This window comes from Brachycentrus maculatus, unplaced genomic scaffold (assembly GCF_059751285.1).
Source record: "Brachycentrus maculatus isolate JH-2025_06_01 unplaced genomic scaffold, ASM5975128v1 h1tg000150l, whole genome shotgun sequence".
Classification (NCBI taxonomy): domain Eukaryota; kingdom Metazoa; phylum Arthropoda; class Insecta; order Trichoptera; family Brachycentridae; genus Brachycentrus; species Brachycentrus maculatus.
This window is the reverse complement of record NW_028280903.1, coordinates 401,895-422,616: the sequence shown is the minus strand read 5'-3', so window position 1 is coordinate 422,616 and position 20,722 is coordinate 401,895. Positions and strand designations below refer to the sequence as shown.

At 27.3% G+C, this 20,722-nt stretch overlaps 1 long non-coding RNA gene across 1 annotated transcript; it reads left to right on the top strand.

The window, feature by feature from the left end:
* The first annotated feature begins 9,195 nt into the window (after window positions 1–9,195).
* LOC148308762 (uncharacterized) lies at window positions 9,196–20,092 on the top strand. Its single transcript, XR_015837642.1, has 3 exons — window positions 9,196–9,506; window positions 15,656–15,835; window positions 19,786–20,092. It is a non-coding gene; the product is annotated as an uncharacterized LOC148308762 (long non-coding RNA).
* The last annotated feature ends 630 nt before the right edge of the window (window positions 20,093–20,722 follow it).

The following is a 20,722-nucleotide window of genomic DNA, read 5'->3' as shown; positions in this document are numbered from 1 at the left end:
ATATATATATATATATATATATATATATATATATATATATATATGTATATATATTTAAATATATTATATATATATATATATATATATATATATATATATATATATATATATATATATATATATATATATATATATATATATATATATATATATATTTACATGTTTTATTCAATTATGTGTATATGAAGTAATATATGTAAACCGCGTTCATATACAAATATGGTATTATGCATTCTTCCTGAATTGTATTCTCATAAATATTTAAAACATGAGCATACTTAATTCCTTTAAAACTACCAAGTATCTTGAAACAATACGGTGCAAATGTTTTCCGTGAGACAAAAATCTGAAGGAAACTGAAAAATAAAATAGAGTTCAATTAAAAAGTTGTTTTCAAGTAATCCAAGTAAATGACGAATTAAATTATGCATTTTTTAAATTAAGTTAATTGAATCAATAATTTGGATAATTTTTTTGATTTGGCATTTACTTTGTGATAAGTGAACATTTTCATAAAACTACTTTTGATTTTATTAATGTAAAACGGCTTGTTTCAAGAACTACAGATGTTTTCATAAACAAATGAAAATACCAAGATTATATTTTCACCTAAGAACATCTGTGGATATTGAAACTAGTTGTGTTTAAATTAATATACTTAAAAGTAGTTTTGCGTATAATATTGTTCTATTTTTTATACAAATATTTCTAATGTATATATCATATGACCAGGTTGTTTTACCTTGAAAATCCAGTTAGATTTTAAATTAAAGCTGTTAATATTTATTTTCTCCGTCGAGTGATCAATAGATTACCATATTAACTACATATTGTTGATGATTCAACAACAAAAATTTTCGTATTTGCTATCACATTACGGATATACGTGCCAGGAATGTATTATGTAGGAAAGAAGTGCGTAGTTTAAAAAAATCCCGAGAAAATAGGCGACTCCGCAGTTTAGTGGTTAGTGCTCAGTAGTCATTTGCCAAAAATCCGATATGATCGCACCTGAAGTCATTGTTTTCAGTGATTTTCATTCATAAAGAGGAAAAATTTTTCTTCTATTCACATTCAAGAATATCAGTTTGATAAAGGGCATTTGTTTCATCGATTTGTTTTATTAATTGTTTTAGTTTTAATTTTTTAAATTACAATATGATAAAAAAGTTTTACATTCCGAAAATATTAAAAACAAGGGAGGAATAAACGTAAAATTCCTGAATTTGACTGACGATGACAAATTATACAAGAGTGACTTTGCAAAGATTATATTTGGTGCAAAATTTAACGTTAATTTCGTCTATAGATTTGACCCAAAAGTAAGCATTTTTTCTTCAATTTATAAGCTCAGTAAACTTTTAATATAACATTTTAGAATTGATAAATATTTTCAAAGTTTTAAACGCATTAAATTATCGACACATGTTAAGTATTAAAGTACAATATTTTTAGAAAAAGAGGAATATTTGTGTTTTTATTATCAACATAAATATTTCAATTTCATTCTATTTTTGTGAGCCTAAGCGGCCAATTATTAGAAATAGGTATCAAAATGGGGTAGAGTGGGTTCGAACCGAGAAACTCTGACTTAAGAGTTCGCGACACTAACCACGGGACCACAACCTGACACAATATAAACCAACATCTATTTTTTATGTCTCTTAGGAAATGCAATAGAAACATTATATTATGTATGTAAATATAATCTAATCTGATATCCTGCTATGTAATGTATGCTTTGTATTGTAGTATGTCATCACATTTTTAGCATAAATTTTCATTAATAAAATAAATAACTCAGTTTATATTAATTTTATCACCAGGAACATGGACAATAGCTCCTGCCCCCTCTTCAAAATTCAACGTCCCAAGGACCCAACTCTAAAATTTAGAATATGCTTCACATACGGTGTTTGAACAGGTGTCACAATACATTTTAGAAAAAGTCGTATTTACTAAGTAAAACACAAATTAAAAATTGATAGATTTTACCACATTGTGACTGCCAAATCAATGAATTAAATTTCATATCCGCTTGTACTTTTCTCGCAATCGGTTTTATGTGCTTGTTTTGTTGTTCTTTATGCAAATGGCTGAAGTTATCCATTCAAACTCAATATAGAATCAACATAGCATTGAGTGTTTGTTTACCCAAGAAGATTCAATTTAAATTTAAGCACATCAAAGCTTATTAATCCCCAGGCGGTTCGAACATTCAAATCCCACACCCTTTCAATTGGCGACTTAGAATAACACAAATAAATATACGTAGATGTTAGACATGGGACGTCGAATAAAAAAAATACCAACTGAATGACGACTTCTTCAAACAAATAGCCGTTACTTAAATAGGTTTTGAAATTTGATTATTCAAAGCTCAACTCAAGTATAATGCATCTTTTGGGAGCAATTTATATTATTTAACACCGTGCCTTCAAGGAATTAATGATTAAGATATCACTACGTCAATAGCAATACCGATATCATACATTAGAGTTGTTACAAGGACTCCGTTGTATATTGCCATTTCAGCTTTCGCTGATAGGAATATATTTGCTAAAACTGATTTCATTGCATCAATCACTCTTTTCCAAGTATTCATTATCTTTTTTTATATTTATTAATATTTCCATCCCTAGATATCAAACTTCTTAAATATACGGAATCTACCTGTTTCAAAATTTAAAAAAGCTATTTTTTACGAATTTTAACACTGTTTTCAAGTAAACATAATATCTTTCGGGAGCATATTATTCATGAATAATGAAGTCTTGAGAAGATATGTGCAAAAAGGTTTCCTCTTTCCTTCTCCGGAAGATTTTCTGTCGGAATTAGATTCCCTTCGCTGGGTGTATCTACCTTTATGGCGCTGGAAACCCGCCATTTGCCCCTTTCTGATATCAATGGTCACATTGCCCGGAGCTCGCGAAGTCTGGAAGTCCACTTTTATGACTTTTCGTAGCATACTTTCCAGCAAAGCATACTCTATCGTAGTTCTGATACCCTTTTCAACCACACGCCTCGTCAACCTTCTGTTGTGCCATTAAACCTTATGAAAGCATAATAGAACGTTGACGAAGTGTAGGCAGAAGACAGATCTCCTGGCTCCGGAATATACGAGATAAGACGGAAATCAGAACTGTCAAGGCGCTGTTTAGAGCTGCCCATGACAAGAACAATTAATTTTATGACATCATGGGGCTTGACAAGACACGCACAGAAGAAGATGATCCCCATACCTGTAATTAACGATCATGATCACGCAGTGACGTCAATACGATTGAATATCCTATGTACTATCGGGTGCGAAAAAGGATTGAAGAAAAAAATAAAAACATTGCGTATTTCTAGCTTCTCAAAAGTAACACATACCATCCCCATTTGGTAGCGAAAAAGGAACAGTTACGTCATATTTTTAGTCACAACATTTTGAGTGTGTCCAAATACTTGTTCACAAAATCTGGATTATCTCCAATTACACGAGCTATTTTCATATTATTTTTTGACATCTCATCAAAGATGAATAAAAATATAATATTATAATATTGATTTCAATCCAGGATTTGGACCTCATATACTAATAAAAGAGTTTCTGCTCAGTGAAAAGCTTCTTTTCATCTCACCAATAGAAGTCTCTAGTGAAGTTCTAGTGATTCAAGAACAATGTGTCAAAATTGGTTCACATGTATAAAAATTCCAAGAATTTGAGTAGTGTGGTTGTCAAAAATGGGTAGAATTGGTGAATGTTACACGTGTGTAAAGTGATCACTTAAACCAGCCTATAACGGTCGTCAGCCCCGTAAATGCCCAGACTTCCATATTCTTCTTCATCTTTGATGAGATGTCAAAAAACAATGTCATATTTTAAGTATTTTTATTTATTTTTACCAGGGCAGCTAAGAGTTATATAGCGATAGGTTGGTTGCGAATAAACACATCCTTTGACAATTTGAAATTTGAATGTCTCAGTAAAATAAGAGTGCTTGTTATTTATTCTCTCGTACATTTAGATAAATGTTTCTCTAGTTTGAACCTCAGTTATAAGGTTGTGGACCTTAGATCGAATGTACATTTATATTTATACCCACGATTCAATGCCTAATGTCAAAGACCGCAAGCAGATGACCATCGGCTTCTGTGATTTTTATTGAATATGTATATGACCTGTACATAAAGGTATTTACACACATTTATTAAAATCAACTGAAGGCAACCATGTCGTTGTTTGACCAAATAAAGTCTTAATAATTTAAATATTCTCACACATACTTTTTAATAATGACCGGATACATGCATTAATTATTCTAGCTCAAAAATATTTTACACATATCGCTCACACCTTTCAAGAACGTCATAAAAAAACGTATATTTTCAGTGGTGCGTGTTTTCAGAATGCCCAGAAAATGTACTATATCCCAGAAAAGAGGCATATTTTTAACTTAATATTTACCCGCTACAGGGCAGAAAGTGTTGTTTTTGCATTTTTAAGAAAAGGTATTATTTGATCATTTGTTTAATAAGCTTAATATTTTTCAAATGGAGAAAAAACCTTCAGTTTTTACCTCAGAAGATCTGTTGCACAGTAAAACGTTCAGTAAATGGTTTGATATTTATTTTTAATACATTGTATAATATTTTTAAACTTTAAAAACGTTGTCCTGAAAAATCAAGTTTTTTTTTATTTATGACGTTCTTGAAAGGAGTGAGTGATATGCGATATTTAAACCACATTTTGAATTCCATCAATCGATTTGAAATTTACATAAAAATTTAGTGTAGCCCACTTTGGTTAGATGGGAAAATAATAATAATAAAAAAACACTCATTTCCAATACATTATATGAAGCACGAAAAATTCATGAAACAACAATGCAATTGAAAACATTGAATGATGACAGCAGCTGTGTAAGAAGCATGCTGTTCGCCATGAGAAATGTTTGATTGCATGTGTTGCTATATCGTTCAAGAGATGGCTCTGCATTGCGGTAATAACGGCTGTTTGAAAAATATCTCTCGTAGGTTAAAATAGAAGTCACAATTTAAAATAAATAAAAACACGTGCCTATTTGAATGCAAATTTTCAAATCAACTAAATTATTAATTATTATTTAAATAGATTTATTTTAATGTTTATATTAAGTATAGGGAAAACGTCAAAAAGAAACAATTGTTAATAAATAAGTATTGTACGCTTTCTATGTTTTTGATGGAAAAAATATATTATTTGGTGAGAAAGTGGTAGTAAGGATTAAAAAAGGATGAAGAAAAAATATTAAATTTACAACTAGTAAAAACTCATAAATCAATTTAATTTAATTTAATAAAAAAAAACTTTTACATTTTTTCTTATGTTACTCTATCAACCACTGGATTTTATAGGTATTCCAAAGTATCAAAGAAGCAGACAAATTATGGATAGTCGTAAAAATAAAACACTTGTATAAGACTATTTATCAGGTTTATTAGTAATGTAAACATGACTAGTTTCGAGAATATAGTTTATATTACATATATTCTTATCAAAAAGTGAAAAAACAAACTGATTACGTCTAACAAAAGTGAGTTTTTTTTTCAATATAAAATCATGTTTTACCACAAATTTAATGCCAAATCAATAAATAATTGAATCTGAATAATCTCAATTTATAAATATATTTTTCTCAATTTAAAAAAATCTAACTTTCTAAAGTATTATTTAATACGGTAAAAATAAAATAAAAAAGTTTTAGTCTCGTGGAATGATTATATTGTTAAAAAAATACATATTTCCACACGATGATCGCGGTCAAGGATATCCATCGTGTGTACAAATAATAATACTGTAATATTTCACGTTAACTAGTTATTCGCACTCTCTGTAACGAGATACTGGTTTTAATTATTTGACCGTGAATTGGCTACTAGATTTGATAAACCACGATTTTACACCAAAACATCAATTTACATATTGAAACATACACACACACACATAACATAATTGAAATCAAATACATATCCAAAATAATAAAATCAATGCCAACTTTTAATTTAGAAATCTTCTACATAATCGGGAGTCATACAATATAATTTAGACCAACCTTGATTAATTTCATACAAATATGTTATATTGGCTTAATTTTAAATTATTCTGTGTTTATTTTAAGTAAATTTATTTAAGTTCACATGTCGCTCACTCCTTTAAACAACGTCATATATTTTAAAAAAATCGTCAATTTTCAGTTGTGCATGTTTTCGGAATGCCCAGAAAATGTACTTTATCCCAGCAAAAGCGGCACATTTTTAACTTAACATTTACCCGCTACAGGGCAGAAAGTATTGTTTATGCATTTTGGAGAAAAGGTTTTGTTTTACTATTTTTTAAGTATATTTTAGAAAAGTGTTATTTAACAGACACTTTTATTTGTATGCAAGTTCTAAACCCGGATTATTTTACATAATATGGAATATCTGAGAGTCTGATAATATCTTTTTTGCAGCTCATACTTTGAACAGTTATTTTAATCATAAAATTTTGATTGTATCTTAATACTTGATCACAAGTTTCTCTATTTAGGAGTTACTTAACATTTTGTATGTATTTGGGCACACTCTAATTGTGATCTTTATGTTTGGTGGTTGATGGATCCATGATCATTCATTTTTATAAACCGAACAAAAAAATATTTTTTGACTCAAATAGCTCCAAACTGCGCTTTGAATCGTCGATGCGTTATTGCTTTTAATAGACTGTGAGCAAATACGGTTTTTACTTCTTAACATTGATGAAAAATAGTAAATACACTACCGTTTGAAATCTTCAAGGTGACAGTTAACCCATACAACCTCAATTTACGATCAGCTAAACTATTTTCAGGACTTTTTTAGCATCCTACAACCTTATTGGATAGTGATGAAAAGATATATTTACCATATACAGTCTGTTCACATTTATTTTACCTGTATTTTTTTTTAAATTATGTATTTATACCACCAAATAAATAATTTTTAAAATGTTCACAGTTATTTGGCTTTATTTTTTAAATTATTAATACTGCCAAATGAATAATAAAAAAACGAAGGTAAAATAACTGTGAACAGACTGTATAGACTTTAAATTGCACCCCTATAATGCTTTAGGATTCTTGTATTCAGTGGTGAATTTTCCTTTGTAACTCCAATTAGTAGGACTTCTTCCACAACAATACAGCAAAAGTTTTTTTTAATGGGGATAAAGAAACCAGGAAAATTATGTTAACAAAAGACCTTCAATAAGATGTTCGGAAAATGAAACACGATAAAGTCGGTGGATTAAAAAATATTTTGTTAAAGAAAATCGTTCGTTGTAAGGTAAAGATAAATTTTTACGTACAAGCGTTAATTTTAATATGATAGAAATTTACATTTGAGTGTGAAAATGCGAATCTGAAAATCCAAGGCCAAGGTTTTCTTTACATAATATTTATCAAAAATAAAACAAACGTTTTTTCGGTCATTAATAAATCATTGAAAATTGTGCATATACACCTTTTATTTTTATACGTGCAATAAAATATTCAATGAAAAATTTTACAAGGAAAAAACATTATATTATAACAAATTACTTCAAAACAAACAAAAAAACAGAACGAGAAAAAAGATAAATACTAAAATAAAGTAGAATCCCATTCTTTGAAATGTTTAAATGAGATAAATATACATTTTTCCTCATATTATGAACTTGTTTAAAAGCTTAATTTTGTTTCGATTTTACTAAACAAGTTTTGATGCAAAACCTGCGTTCAATATTCATACGATTTTCAGTGGCCAACAATTAGTGAACTTTTTAGTATCGTCATAATTCATCATTTAAAAACAAACAGTCCTTTTATTGTAAAAAATATAAATTCCCAAATAATTACATGAGACACACAATTGTTTTTGCCTGATTTTCTTTTCTCATATTTTAAAAGATTATTGTAGTTTTATTATTGTTTTGCCTAAATTGTGTCTTGGTTGACAAATTTAAATTTATTTTGAGAGCCCAGTCCGGTTTTTTTTTTAATTAGGGGAATAATTTGTGTTTTTATTATTCACACAAATATTTCAATTTCATACTATTTCTGTGAGCCTTAGTGGCTCATTATTAGAAATAGGTTTCTAATTGTGGTAGAGAGGGTTTTTAACTATGATTTTATTAAAACACTCGAAAATTAAATTACGTTTTTTGTTTTTGTTTTATTTACTTTTAAATATTTGACTTCGCCTCTTAATTTAAAAGCCTGTCTTTGAATGACAAAATTACGCAGAAACTGATGTCAGATTTAAAAATAAAACTCACTAATGGAATATAATCTCACCTGCAAACTCCAGATTTTATCAAACCTGTATTAAATCCACCTCCGGTTCAGGTTTCAATTCCAGTTCCAAATATTTCATTATTATCTACATGGGACATATTGTGGGGGTTCAAGCGTCCTAATTAAAAAATAAATGTCATTGCATTGGAAAGGTCAGGAGATAAAAAAATCACTGCAATTATTCCTGGTTTGCAATCGTTAATGAGGTCAGTTTCAGGATATGATTCATGATAGCGGTATGTTAGATAAACGTGGTAGCATCGGTTCCCACGAGAAAATTGTTATTTTGGTTTAAAAAAAATTAAAACGACGCAGATACATATCATCGTATCTAATTGAAGATACATATAAGCTAGTATACAAACAAATGTGATTGCATTTTATTGAAAAAATATGTTATTAATGTTGTACCTCTGTACGATGAAGGTCAATCAATTAATTAATAATATTGTTTATTGATTTATTATTAACCCTCTCGTACATTTTTTTTTTATAAATTAGTAAAAAATCTATCACGCTGAAGCTAGTCAAATGCCAGGTCGCAAGCCCTGGGAAGCGCCCTTAAGGTAGTATTTTACGAATGTGGCGCTATATTAACTATCAAAATTTATTATAATTATTTTTCCCGGACTTCCTTCTTCTTTCATATAAAGAGGAACGATAGATCTTTCATATCAAGTTGAGACACCTGTAAATTCTTTGTGGTAGCTCGCTCAAAACGCCGATGACATCCAATGAAAAAAATAATAATTGTACAATTTATTTTAAAATATGTTGATGATAGGCGTTTTGGGTTAAAATTTCTTATCGCTTATGCTACGGAAGCGCAAATGTGTAATACTTGCAAAATTCTCCTTTATGGATTCACCGCTATCATGACATTCCGCTATACATGGTTCGAAAGAGCAGACATGTGATTTACATCAGTTCAATCCTTTGCAGTTTGAACTTAAATACGAAGTCATTTTTTGCGCGTATTTATTAATTACAAGGAAAAAATCACAAACAAATAAACTTTTTGATATCAATCAATTCAATACAAGTGCTAACATTCTACTAATATATGCAGTTTAGTTAAGAAGTTTTTTTATGAATCAAAAACCATTAAGGATTGTTAAGTGAAGATTAATTCATATTTCACATAGAAAATTATGAGTGAAATGAAAGTTTTTCTTGTGTTTTGCTTCGGTGAGTTTTATAACCCTTTTGTTAATAAATTACATCCGTGTAAAAAGTATAAATAAATATATTTATATACTATACATATATATATATATATATATATATATATATATATATATATATATATATATATATATATATATATATATATATACAATATATATATATATATATATATATATATATATATATATACATATAAATAAATATATATGTATAAATATATATATATATATATATATATATATATATATATATATAAATATATATATATATATATATATATATATATATATATATATATATATATATATATATATATATATATATATACATATAAATAAATATATATGTATAAATATATATATATATATATATATATATATATATATATATATATATATATATATATATATATATATATATATATATATATATATATATATATATATATAAAAAATGCAGTGCCTTATGTACCATTGGACAAGAGAAAAAGATAAATAATATTCCTTCAAATACACATACCTATAGTACATACATACCAATAATAATAACAATAGTTATGTACAACGTGATAAAACATTAACCATCTTTTTTACTAGCGATGCTCTTTGAGTTAGTTTTCTTTAAAAACAAAAAAATAAATTCCTTTGATATTTTTATCACTAAATCCACAGTGGTAGCAAAAAGAAAATGGATTGATATCATGCTCCAAAAAGTTCCACTTTGATCAAATGCATAAACGACAGTAAAGAAAACGTTTGTTTATTTAGCGAAAAAGAACATTCAAAACAGTGGCGTGCATACATTATTAAAAGACTTTAATCGGGGTAGGTAGTGAATAGTTTTGGGTAGGATCTAGTTATCTTTGCAGAAGATTTCTATCAATAGCCTTAATAACGAATCAAAAGTTTGACTTTTGAAATGGAATATTAAAAATATTTAATTGGGTACAACCGCGTATTATTTTCTTTTACCGACGTGTCGACCATTTATCACAGTTATCCTTATCCTTCACCCTTCAACGTACCAAGGACATAATATAGACTTTAGACTTTATTTTTGACAACATTTAGACATTGCCTTTTTTATTCAATAAAATAAATGCATCCGAACACGTGTCACAATAGATTCAAAGAAAAAGTTGTATTAACGAAGAAAAACCGAAATACTTTTTTTTAATTCAATATATTTATTATACTTAGTTTTTTGAGGTTTTTATCTTAATTTTTTAGTACTGTTATTTATTTACTATGAACTTTGAGATAATAAGATGTTAATGAAGATAATATTACTAACATTTTGAGTAAATATTTTCTTATTAAATAAACAGCAATACGGAAGAAAACAAAATATATTTTAAATACATCTGTTTGAAAATAAGCATGGATCTGTATTGAATAATCTTATTTTAAAACTTGTTGTTGTGAGTTTGATATTTAATGTTTCGTTTATCAAGAGCTATTTCTGGTCGTGAGTCTTTGGGTCATTATTTTATAAATAAACGATGATGAACGAACGTTCCTACTGTTTATATTTTATTATCAATCTACTTACATATTTCGATTAATTATGACATATGTACAGATATTGTAAAAAAAATCTAGTATATAAAACAAAGATTTAACTTTAAAATTGTATATTGTAATCTAAAAATTAAGATATTTTTTCATTGCCAAGAAATAAAATTGATAAACGTAATTATGGGTGCTCAATTTTAAGTCGTATGGTAAATACAACATTTTGAGTGTGTCCAAATACTTGTTCACAAAATCTGGATTATCTCCAATTACAGGAGTTATTTTCATATTACTTATTGATTTTGTGAACAAGTATTTGGACACACTCAAAATGTTGTAAATAAATTATCTGGTCAAATTATAAGCTTAATCATAAAAATGAAAATGGTATTTTCTGGCGTTTCTCATGTGTGTGATTATAATCCAGGATTCGGATCTCACATACTAATATAAGAGTTTCTGCTTAGTAAAAACCTTCTTTACATCTCACCTATAGATGTCTCTAGTGAAGTTCTAGTGATTCATGAACAAGGTTTCTAAATTGGTTCATATATATAGAACTTCCAAGAATTTGAGTAGTGTGGTTGTCAATAATGGGTAGAATTGGTGAATGTTATACGTGTGTAAAGTGATCACTTAAACCAGCCTATGACGGTCGTAAGCCCCGTAAATGCCCAGACTTCCATATTCTTCTTCATCTTTGATGAGATATCAAAAAGTCGTATGGTAAATATTACAGAGTACAAAATTTTCACTTTGATCCGCTGTATACATTTTTTTCTGAATAAATGAGAAAAGTTATTATGAAATTAATATGGTGGTGATTCTTATAGATTTTTAAGACATATTTAAATATTAACTTCAAACAACAACACCAAAAAAATGAAAGAGAATTTGCATGTTAGAAATGAAACTTTTTAGGTTCTAGAAACAGTTCATTTTATGCTTTACTTTCTTTGCATTTGTTGACGATTTCATTATTTCAGGATAAGAAAGTGGCCATGTTGCATTTGGTATTTGAAAAACTGTATTCATTATTTTTTTTAATGTATTTATAAATAATATAATAATAATTAAACCCTTATCCGCACCCCAATGGTGCATAGGGCACTGCATCATATAAACGCAATGGTATCTTGATCGTTTATACATGAAGGAAAGGTGATCAGCCCTCCGCTTCAGGTACCAGTCCAGGGTAATATTGAATAAATATTACAATGAAAAAATCACATGTATTTATTTGACCCCCCTGGGAATCGAACCCGGGACCTCCAGAACGGTAGCCGAGCGTGCCGACTATTACACTACGGAGGCAGACAAATTAATTTATAAATAGTAATCTATTTTCATTTATTCATACTGTAAGAAAGTAATAGCTGAAGTATGAAGCAAATAATTTGAACAGCATTTTTTAATATAAATAACGAGAGAATACTGCGTCGATGGTTGTGCTTGATCTGGTTGTAGATTGACTTATGCATTAATAAGATAAAATATACTTGAATATACTAGAAAAAAACATGTGAAAAACTCACCTTTGTGAAATAACTACCAGGAGCATAGATAAAGGTTACAGGCCAGGTGATATATTTAATGATCAATCACATGCAACGCGCACATTGTTAGTACCCAATTAATATTCTCCGGGAGCCATCTAGAGTAAGTACCTTCGATAATTTTCCTTGGCAAATCCAGATTTGCATCGCAAAACGTGTAGATTTATTCAAGTTCAATGTTTCTGTATTAGTAAGATAATAAATTGAATGTTAAATGATAATATACACTAATCACGCTATGACACTGCGCATAATAACCATGATTGTCTAAGCAGAATCACGTTGTAAATAGCGTTAATTGTTTCTTGAAATTAGATATTTGTGCACGAGCAATAAGCAACTTGTTAACCTTTGGCCTTACCTGAGAAGATTTTAAAGTATGTAATTTTTTTTACAAACAAATAAAGATAATATTTGCTTTTCAAAATAATACGTACGTGATAATTATTTTCTGTCATGTGCTCCGCCGCGAGTCCTCCAAAATACGTAGCCAAACATACTACTAGTATTTTTTTGACATCTCAATATAGAAGATAAGAAGAATATGGAAAAATGGGTATTTACGAGGCTAACCCATCAAAAGCTGGCTTGTGTACACGTGTAGCATTCACCATTACCTATGATTGACCACAACACTGCTCAAATTTTTGAAACGTATACATATATCATATTTAGTCCTTAAAAATACAAAATATACTTTATACTTTTTACGAAATGGAAAACCGGATTTAAACGCACCCAAAATGTAGTTAATAAAATAACTGAAAAAATTATAAAACTCATAAAAATTTAATCATGTTTTTAGGCGTCTCTCAGTATGTGAAATAATTTGGAAAGCATATTGCATACGTTTAAATGGGTTACTAAAAAAGCTTACTCAAATCAACCATAGATTTTGCCGAGAGCTCACATATGAATGCACTTAGATATTTAATAAATGTATTTGGCAGGCGCTGTGGCGTACTTGGTAGACGCTCGACTGCGAAACTGGCATCGCGGGTTCGATTCCCGCCAATTGAAAAATTAATTCAAGAGTTATTTTAAATTGGATGTTTATGATGTATTTTTTACACTCACCTTCCCTATCCTTAGTATCCTACTTGCAGACAAGCATCTAAAATAGACGCTTTGCGGTCTATTCCTTTTTTCAATTTTTAAAAAAAAATTATAAATGCGCTCCGTATTTAACTTTATCCAGAAAATGACAAAATCGCTTTTATTTCTGGCTAATGAATCGATTTGGTGACACGATGTCACAGATCCATCGCAACCTTACAACTTTTAACGTTACGACCTTTAGGGTGCTAAACGTCTGTTTTAAATTTCATTAAGCCTTTCAAACTCATCCAATCTATTCAGATTGTTGAATTTTAATGTCGTTCATTCGCAAATGAAAGACGTTTTGCAGACGTCAATTGTATTAATCTAAACAAATTGTTTTCGACTCACACCCGTCACTTGTATTAGAATTTCAAGATAAGAAAAAGTAAACATTCCACAGGTTTAATATAACGAGATTTTCTGAATGTCATCGGTATCTCATTATTTAAAACAAATTGAAAATAAATAAATAATTATATTATTATTATTGCGAACGAAAATAAATGAAATAATATTCGAAAACTCTTCAATTTATATTTTTCAATTTAAGTTATACTTAGGCATTTTTTACAATGATTAAAGAAAACACTTGTTTTTATCCCGCTGACTTTCCCCTCTCCAAATAATAAAACCCTCATCCGCATCCCAGTGGTGCATAGGGTACTGCGTCATATAAACACAGTGTTATCTTGATCGTTTACACATGAAGGAAAGGTGATCAGCCCTCCGCTTCAGGTACCAGTCCAGGGTAATATTGAATAAATATTGCAGTGAAAAAATCACTTATATTTATTTAACCCCCCATGGGAATCGAACCTAGAACCTCCAGAACGGCAGCCGTGCGTGCTGACCATTACACTACGAAGGCGGACAAAATTACTCATTAAGGACATATAATTTTAATAACTTATAATAATCTTAACATTCAAAATACCCTAATTGAAAGTGTCGATTCCTCTAATTCATGAATATAGATTGGTAAAAATATTCTCCTATTGGAGAAAGCGGACATTTCCGTGAATGTGTTCTTTGTTATAAAAATTCAATTACATATAATTTTAACAACAACTTAACATTCAAAATACCCTAATTGAAAGTGTCGATTCCTCTAAATCATGAATATAGATTGGTAAAAATATTCTCCTATTAGAGAAAGCGGACATTTCCGTGAATGTGTTCTTTGTTATAAAAATTCAATTACATATAATTTTAACAACAACTTAACATTCAAAATACCCTAATTGAAAGTGTCGATTCCTCTAAATCATGAATATAGATTGGTAAAAATATTCTCCTATTAGAGAAAGCGGACATTTCCGTGAATGTGTTCTTTGTTATAAAAATTCAATTACATATAATTTTAACAACAACTTAACATTCAAAATACCCTAATTGAAAGTGTCGATTCCTCTAAATCATGAATATAGATTGGTAAAAATATTCTCCTATTAGAGAAAGCGGACATTTCCGTGAATGTGTTCTTTGTTATAAAAATTCAATTACATATAATTTTAACAACAACTTAACATTCAAAATACCCTAATTGAAAGTGTCGATTCCTCTAAATCATGAATATAGATTGGTAAAAATATTCTCCTATTAGAGAAAGCGGACATTTCCGTGAATGTGTTCTTTGTTATAAAAATTCAATTACATATAATTTTAACAACAACTTAACATTCAAAATACCCTAATTGAAAGTGTCGATTCCTCTAAATCATGAATATAGATTGGTAAAAATATTCTCCTATTAGAGAAAGCGGACATTTCCGTGAATGTGTTCTTTGTTATAAAAATTCAATTACATATAATTTTAACAACAACTTAACATTCAAAATACCCTAATTGAAAGTGTCGATTCCTCTAAATCATGAATATGGATTGGTAAAAATATTCTCCTATTAGAGAAAGCGGACATTTCCGTGAATGTGTTCTTTGTTATAAAAATTCAATTACCAAGGGTATAAATTGATTTCAGGGTTGTCACTCGCGGTGTCCAAACCGTTCCCCCAAACCGTGCCCGCCCTGGCCTGCTTTAGGGCCGCCTGCGAGATGGAGGACCTCGGACTGCCGTTCTGCGCCGTGGACGCCAATGGACAAGCAAGGACGTTCTGGAGCATGTGCCAGCTGGAAATGACAGCTTGCAGGGATAACACAAGTAACTTGCTTAAATATCTATATTAATATACCACCGACAAGTTTTTCACTGTAATATTTATTCAATATTACCCTGGACTGGTACCTGAAGCGGAGGGCTGATCACCTTTCCTTCGTGTGTAAACGATCAAGATAACACTGTGTTCATATGAAGCAGTGCCCTATGCACCATTGGAGTGCGGATAAGGGTTTAATTATTTATTTCAAATATACCACCGACAAGACAAGGTGGCTTGGTGGGTCTCTGCAAAAAAAAAGTTCTAAAGATGTATAAATTGTGATTTGAATATATGTATTAAAAAAAAAAATAAATAAATAAATAAAATTAAAAAATTAACAACATTTTTAGTGCCAAATACTTGTTCACAAATCTGGATTATCTCCAATTATAGGAGTTAATTTTCATATTATTTTTTGACATCTTGGATATGGAATTATAATAATAATAAATAAATTTGGATAACTTGTATAGCGCGATTTTTGTAAAATAATACCTCAAGGGCGCATTCATCTCAAGGGAAGTCTGAACATTTACGGGGCTGACGACATAGGCTGGTTTAAGTCATCACTTTACACACTTGTAACATTCACCAATTGCACCCATTATTGACAACCATACTACTCAAATTCTTGTTCTATATATACGATTCAATTTCGAAACATTGTTCTTGAATCACTAGAACTTCACTAGAGACATCTATTGGTGATATGAAAAGAATAATAATTTGTCAACCTTTTAATTTAAAAATTAAGCACAGAATTACATAATGAGTTTTATTGTGTGACGATTTGTGGTCCCGTGGTTAGTGACGTAGACTATTCAGTAAAAGATTCTCCGTTCGAACCCACTCTAACATAATTTGATACCTATTTTTAATAATGAGCCGCTTAGGCTCACAGAAATAGTATGAATAACTTTAATGGGATGATGTTAAATTAATAGCTTTAATGAGATGATGCTAAATTATAAACTTTAATGAGATGATTTAAAATTATTAGATTTAATAAGATGATGTAAAATTATTAGCTTTAATGAGATGATTTTAAATTATTAGTTTTAATGAGATGATGTTAAATTATTAGCTTTAATGAGATTTTGATGAATAATTTATTGAATTGAGAACTTCAACTGTATTTTAAATTATTTATAACAAACATTGTTTTTAACGACATTTATTTTTGGTACTTTTTTCCAACCAGTTTTGATAAACATCCTACCATCTTCAGAGATAGATATGTACTTATCCATCTCTGAAGATGAAAAGGCGTTTGTCCAAAACCGGTTGGAAAAAAATGCCAAAAATGGAAGTCGTAAAAAACGACGATCTTGATCTATTTTGTAATGTTTTTAAAATGTGCCAAAAAGCATCAGAAAAAAACATTCAAAGCATGTTTTAAAAGAAATTCGTGGAAAAAGTAAACTCGTAAAATGATTATTTTTTTATCTTTTGTTTCATGCCTACAGACAAACCTTTGATAAAGAAGCTTTGCGGGTTACTCTTCAAAAAAATATGGGAAAGCGTTCACTTTAATTGATTGAAAATTCAAATGAATAAAAATCCCTAAAAATACAAATTATTTTTCAAAAATTCCTCAACAACCATTAATCATTTCATATCGTAGCTCACAAAGGTACTGAATGTATTTTGAATAATGGATACCATAAATTTAATCAACAACACTTCATTTTTGATTTCGTCTCGATAAATACTTTTCCTCGCACAATAATTTATTGAATTCATTGATGAGAAAAAAAATTCAGACAATATTAGAGATTATTATTTGATATCGATTTAATTCTATGTTTTATATGCCTATTGATTATATTACAAAATGATAAATCAAACACTAATTAATATATTCAGTTCACTAAATAACCGTTGAAGATTCGATTTTTTTTATTTCGACTTTTGCTACTCAGTATTTGAATTTTAGTTTGAATCCAAATACAATACCATAAATTTGATTAATAATCGTATTTATAAATCAAATTTACATATATACATTTATATATATATATATATATATATATATATATATATATATATATATATATATATATATATATATTATATATATATATATATATATATATATATATATATATATATATATATATATACATATATATATATATATATATATATATATATATATATATATTTTTATATATATATATATATATATATATATATATATATATATATATATATATATATATATATATATATATATATATATATATATATATATATATATATATATATATATATATATATATATATATATATACATATATATATATATATATATATATATATATATATATATATATATAAATATATATATATATATATATATATATATATATATATATATATATATATATATATATATATATATATATATATATATATATATATATATATATATATATATATATATATATATATATATATATATATATATATATATATATATATATATATATATATATATATATATATATATATATATATATATATATATATATATATATATATATATATATATATATATATATATATATATATATATATATATATATATATATATATATATATATATATATATATATATATATATATATATATATATATATATATATATATATATATATTTTTATATATATATATATATATATACATTTTTATATATATATATTTGACATACTTACATATATATATATATATATATATATATATATATATATATATATATATATATATATATATATATATATATATATATATATATATATATATATATGTATATATATATATATATATTTATATATTTATATATATATATATATATATATATATATATATATATATATATATATATATATATATATATATATATATATATTTATATATATATATGTATTTGTATATATAAATATTTACATATAAATGTTACATGCTTAAATTATTGGCGAGAAAAATGATTTTTTAACTATCACAAAATATTTATTGAATCTTGAAATTTATTGAACAACTTCAACAAATTTTTATTGAATGTGGATAAACATCTTTTTATAACTAAATTTTGAAATTCACCAATTCAATAACAGACAGTTTTTTCTTGAGATTAATTATTACTTCAAAACATCTACTTTATCAAAATTCTTATATTTGAAGTACATGATAGAAATCTCAAATGGGTATTTTTTGTGTTGAAAGGCAGTGAGAGAAAAGGGAATCAGTGAAGTGGAAATATTATTTGAAGAAACTTTTAGATGGCTCAATTAAAAATATATTAATTAATTGAAATATGTTTTTAACGATCAAGGTTCTCCATTTGATTGTTGTAATACATTTTCGCCTTTATTTTTTTACGAAATGTGTGATTATTTTCTATTTGGTGATTGGCGTGTTCTTAAAAATTAAGATATTTAGTGATTTCAAACAATGTTGTTTATAAAATGGAAAGTAACAATGTTTACATTTTGATATTTACCTTTTTATATCAACACTTTATGTCGTATTTGAAACCAATGTTTTAAAATGTCAAATAATTATCTCTTCCTTATGTTTGAAGTAAAAATATTTACATTTCATTGCATATTATAAATATGTTATCAAGCTCTGCAGCTCATGTTTGTAATATTATAAATCTGTATAAATGTTTAAATATACTGAAGGCCATGATAAATAAAATAAAATACTTAAATCCGTAATTTTAAAATATTATTAAAGGATTCAAACAACAGATAAACGTCATATATATATATTTTTTTCAATAATGAGTGTCCGATACGATCTCTGTTTTTCCTAACGTGTAACACTGTGCATATGTGTGTATATAATATGTACGTTGTTTAAAAAATACGTATTTAATTCTCTTTCATAATATTCTATCATTTTCACTGAAATTCTTTCAGTTTTTATGACATTTTTTCTTTTTCAGTTTATGCAGTTATACGTGAAGAAGAATGCTGACATAATCAACACTTCAAGAAAACATTGACGACATCTTTTGAAAATATTTATAAAAACTCTTCCCTCCAAATATCAGAGCTCTGATTGCCATGAGTGATGTTGTTTTTTAAGTTGTTCGGACTTATATATTGAATTATTTTACTACACCATATTTATTTATATTGCCTTTACATTGATATAACATTTAATTTTATTATGTAAAGATGATTATGTAAATAAAACAAAAACAAAAAATTAGAAAGCAAAAAATATATAATACATGCAGTCCTTTCAAACTCTATCGACTATAGGAATCCTTTTATTATTAGTTAATTAATTTGGCCAGTTAATTTATTTACAACATTTTGAGTGTGTCCTAATACACGTTCACAAATCTGGATTATCTCCAACTAAAGGAGTTATTTTCATATTATTCTTTGACATCTCATCAAAGATGAAGAAAAAATGTACTAATAAAAGAGTTTCTATTCAACAATAAAGCTTCTTTTCATCTCACCAATAGATGTCACTAGTGAAGTTCTAGTGATTCAAGAACAACGATTCGAAATTGGTTCATATATATATATATATATATATATATATATATATATATATATATATATATATATATATATATATATATATATATATATATATATATATATATATATATATATATATATATATATATATAGAACTTCCAAGAATTTGAGTAGTGTGGCTGTCAATAATGGGTAGAATTAGTGAAATTTACACGTGTGTAAAGTGATCACTTAAATCAGCTTATGACAGTTCAGCCCCGTAAATGCCATGACGTCCTTAAATTTTTTTATCTTTGATGAGATGTCAAAAAATAATGGTAATCCTTTTTTTAATCTGTCCAAGAATGAGTTTTTTGCTATTTTTTTAACTTGTTATAATTTTAC